This window comes from Mandrillus leucophaeus, unplaced genomic scaffold (assembly GCF_000951045.1).
Source record: "Mandrillus leucophaeus isolate KB7577 unplaced genomic scaffold, Mleu.le_1.0 Scaffold236, whole genome shotgun sequence".
Taxonomy (NCBI): Eukaryota; Metazoa; Chordata; class Mammalia; order Primates; family Cercopithecidae; genus Mandrillus; species Mandrillus leucophaeus.
In genome coordinates this window covers 1,220,669-1,225,168 of record NW_012102432.1, presented here as the reverse complement: position 1 = coordinate 1,225,168, position 4,500 = coordinate 1,220,669, and the positions used below count along the sequence as shown (strand labels likewise).

The window sequence follows — 4,500 nt, the reverse complement described above, 5'->3', positions numbered from 1 at the left end:
AAAAAAAAATTGGGCGGGCTTGTTTTAATTAAAAGGCGAAAAGGTCAATAATACACAAGGCACCTAAATAAAAGTGATAAAGAAAAACAAATTAAGAGGATTTGGAACTCATGATTCACTTGAGGGTCACCTTGGTAGTAGTGAGGAGTAATGGAGTGAGAAGAGCCTGGGTTTTCAGAGTCAGTGTTCAGATCCGCTAACTGTAAATTATATCATTCTAGATAATTCACTTAGCATTAGGGATTGCCATGCTTTCATTTGTTCTTACTTTGCTCTATAGCGGGAGAAGTAAAGTGCTTAATTAAGGCTATTATTAGTTTTCAATTTACCAAGTAAATGAGCTCTTTTCTTAAAAAAAAATAAAAAAGAGGAGGAGGAGGAACAATGGTTGGTGAGTGTGTTACAAAATCTTAGCATATTTTTGACAATGCAATAGCCCCCTCCTCCAGAATCTCATAAAAATGAAAACTGCAACTAAAGACTTGTATTACTCCTGAGGGATTTTTGGAGTCAGATTTATGGGTTTTTCTGTGTATGGTACTGGGTTGACATGAGGTTTGAGTTGGAAGCAAGAAAGCCTCATGTTATTTGGGTTGAATTAAAATTGAGACTATGAGCCCAGTACATTTTATCCAGTATATTTCATGTTTAGGGCCATTGACATTAGCATTCATTTGCTGTTTGTAGTCAGAGGCTTTATACCCCCTTGTGTCTCCAAGTTCTTGTCATCTATTTTATGAAAGAGGCCATATGGACACTGTCGTCTATAATGGTGTCAAATATTAGTTAGAGGGTTAAGTTGTAAAATGAGTGCATAAAGCAAAAGCTAAATGTAGTCAAAATTTCCATTATATATGCTGTAATTCACCCCTCAAGTGCAGAATCCACAAACCTGATTGTCCACTCACATTCAGCCAGGTCAGGAGTTTCTCTGGCATTGAATGCAGAGTTCTTCATCACAGGCAGTGATGGGGGACAAAATAAAGTCCCAGTCTTCATATAAATTACATTCTAGGTAAGGTGGCAGAAAATAATTATGTGAGCAAGTAAATAAAACTACTTCAGATCGTTTTATGTGCAGTGGAGACAAATAAAGCAGAGGAAGGGAGCCATAGGGCCAAGATAAGAGTAGTTGCAGGAGGGTGGTCAGGAAAGGCCTCATTGGGAAAGTGATGTTTAAGTAAAGACTGGAAGGAAGGCCAGGAAGTGGGCATGGAGTGAGGAAGGGCAAGGTGGCCGGAGATGAGCTGAAAGTGGTAGCAGGGGCCAGATCACTGAGGCCTCAGAGGCCTCAGAGGCCTCAGAGGCCATGCAGTCCACTGTTACTGTGAGTGAGTTAGGAATCTGTTGGAGAGTTTGGCACAGAGGAGTAACATGATGGGACCCGGGTTTTTGAAGGATCTCCCTGACTCCTTTATTGAGAAGAGATTATTGGGGAGCAATCACAGGAACAGGCAACAGGCAACAGATCACAGACTCACTCTGTACATGGCTGCGGCCCCAGACAGGTGGGTTTTGTTTGTTTGTTTGTTTGTTTGTTTGTTTTTTCATCTGCCAAAGAAATGGCCACCTAACCTGTTGAGGGTGACGCAGCTGCCCAGGGAATGCAGGGAGAAAAGAAGAAAGGAAAGAAAATCGGGCAACAGGTGAGTAGACTGTGGCAATACTTCCGGTGAGAGTTTGTGGTGGCTTCCGCAACATGTGTGGTGGCAAGAGTGTGTAGAAGTGGCTGGATTCTGTGGTCACCAGAATCCCATGGTCACCAGTCAAATGAGTTAGTTGACAGAGGTCTGTTATGGTGTGACTATCCCTCAAAATTCAGGTGTTAAAACCTAATCACCCATGTGACTGTATTAAAGGGTGGGGCCTTTAGGAAGTGATTATATCATTAGGGTAAAGCCCTGGTGAACGGGATCAAGGCCTTTATCGAAGAGGCTTCACCCAGTCCTTTTTTGCCCTTATGCGTTTCTGACATGTGACGATGCAGTAATAAGGCCCTCACCAGACACTGGACCTGCCAGGACTCTCATCTTGGACTTTCCAGCCTCCAGAACTATGAGAAATAAATTTCTTTATAAATCACCCAGTCTCTGTGGTATTTTGTTATAGCATGTCAAACAGACTAAGACCAGATCTTCACGGTGGAAAAATCAAGCTGTCACCCCTGGAAGTACTGATCAGTCTTCCCACCATTCAAAGTGGGAAATCATACCTTAGGTCCCTTCTGATGTGATGCAGGATGCTATACTCATCCAGCACTAATGCATAGTATTTCTGCCAAAGAATCAAACCTGCTTCCAATGCAACATGGAGAGCTAAATTCTGGTTTACAGAAAATGTAGTTAGCAGAGGAAAAGTAAAATGAAACTATGAGAGAGCAAACAAAATCAGAGTCGGGAAGCATTCCACAAGAAAACTGCTGTAATTTCTCCAACAAGGTGGTAGAATTTTTAAAAAATAAAAATGGAAGAATGAGGATGGTTCAGGAAGGTTTTCTGCCTGTGACGCTGTTTGCACTCAGTTTTGATAGCACCTTCTGGAGTCCACTTTCCCTGACTTCCTCTCCCACCCAGCAGCCACTCCCTGAACCTTATCTCTCTTTGCCTCAGGGCTCCTGTTCAGTTCAGTGTGATTTCTATGATTCTCCCCAGTTGCACACAGTTTTCTGTACTCACTTGCAACTTGGGACCATGTGAGGACTTCTATTCACTAGTTGTTCTCATATCCATGTACTTGGGTTCCACTCAGGGTGGCTCTTCTATGTTTGGGAATATGTGTGGGTTTGTTTCATTGGTTTTAGTGATATTTCAATTTTACAACTTGTAGGGCTTGTTAGGTTTGTGTTTCATTTTTCTTTCTCTCTCTCTCTCTTTTTTTTTTTTTTTTTTTGCGGCAGGGAGTCACACTCTGTCACCTAGGCTGGAGTGCAGTGGTGCGATCTCGGCTCACTGAAACCTCCACCTCCCGGGTCCAAGTGATTCTCGTGCCTCAGCCTCCCAGTAGCTGGGATTACAGGCACTTACCACCACATCCAACTAATTTTTGTATTTTTAGTAGAGACGGGGGTTTTACCATGTTGGACAGGCTGGTCTCGAACTCCTGACCTCAAGTGATCCACCTGCCTCGGTATCCCAAATTGCTGGGATTACAGGCGTGAGTCACCGCGCCTGGCTGCTTTTCATTGTTCTATCACTTGCACTACACAACTGCTGATCCCTCACCAGTCCTGTTGCTGGTAGGCGTTTGCCTGATATGCCTGAATTCTGTGATTTGGGAAGATTTTCTGTCATCCAGTTTTCTTGAGGATGATTTTCATGCATATTTTGTCCTTTCACTATGCTGGTTGGTCCATTTGACTTTCAGTAATAACTTGAAAGATGTCTTAAAAACTACCTGTATTATGACCCTACCACCTCAAACTGGATGAAATTTCCTGCTTGGTAAACCAACTAAGAGTAAATCTAGCAGTTAGTGAGATCAGAAGAGAATAAAAAGAGTGTGTCTTCCATTCTAACAGTGTGAGATGATATCTCATTGTGATTTTAATTTGCATTTCACTAATAATTAGTGATTTTGAGCAGTTTTTCATGAACCTATTGGCTTTTTTTATGCTTTCTTTTGAGAAATGTCTGCGCAGGTCCTTTGCTCATTTTTTAATTGGGTTATTGATTTTCTTATTGACCTGTTTGGGTCCTTATATATTTTGAATGTTAATCCCTTATCAGATGTATGGTGTGTTAGTCGGTTTTGCATTGCTATAAAGGAATACTCAAGGCTGGGTAATTTATGAAGAAAACACAGTCGATTATTTGACTCATGATTCTGCAGGGTGTACAAGCAGCATCGTGCCAGTACCTGCTCAACTTTTGGAAAGGACTCAGGAAGCTTTTACTCACGATGGAAGGCAAAGCGGGAGCAGGCACATCACATAGCAAGAGTGGAAGTAAGAGAGACACCATGCTGTTTTAAACAATCAGCTCCCATGTGAACTAATAGAGTGAGAACTCACTTATTTCTGTAGCGAGGGCATGAAGCCATTTACAAGGGATCCATCCTCATGACACAAACACCGCTATCTCCCACCTCCAACACTGGGGATGACATTTCAACATGAGATTCGGAAGGGACAAATATCCAAACTATATCATATGGTTTGCAGATATTTTCTTCCACTCCTTGAGTTATCTTTTCATTTTGTTAATTGTTTCCTTTGCTGTGCTGAAGCGTTTTAGTTTAATGAAATCCCATTTGTCTATTTTTGCTTTTGTTGCCTGTGCTTTTGGGATCCTATCTAAAATATTATTGCCCCGAGCATTGTTGTGAAGCTTCCCCCTATATATTCTTTTAGTAGTTTTACAGTTTCAGGTCTACTATTTAAGTCTTCAATCAATTTTGAGATTTTTTTTTAATATGATATGAGATGGATATCCAATTTTATTCTTCTGAATGTGGATATCTGATTTTCCCAGCACCATTTTTTGAAGAGACTGCCCTTTCCCC

The 4,500-nt window shown here is 41.4% G+C and overlaps 1 protein-coding gene across 1 annotated transcript in view; it reads left to right on the top strand.

Annotated features, from left to right (window-relative positions):
* Positions 1–4,254, top strand: part of NKAIN3 (Na+/K+ transporting ATPase interacting 3) — a 750,305-nt gene extending 746,051 nt beyond the window's left edge. The window contains exon 7 of the transcript XR_001006311.1: positions 3,829–4,254. The gene's annotated coding sequence lies outside the window, so the exon portion shown is untranslated. The remainder of the gene's footprint in view (positions 1–3,828) is intronic.
* Positions 4,255–4,500: the final 246 nt, after the last annotated feature.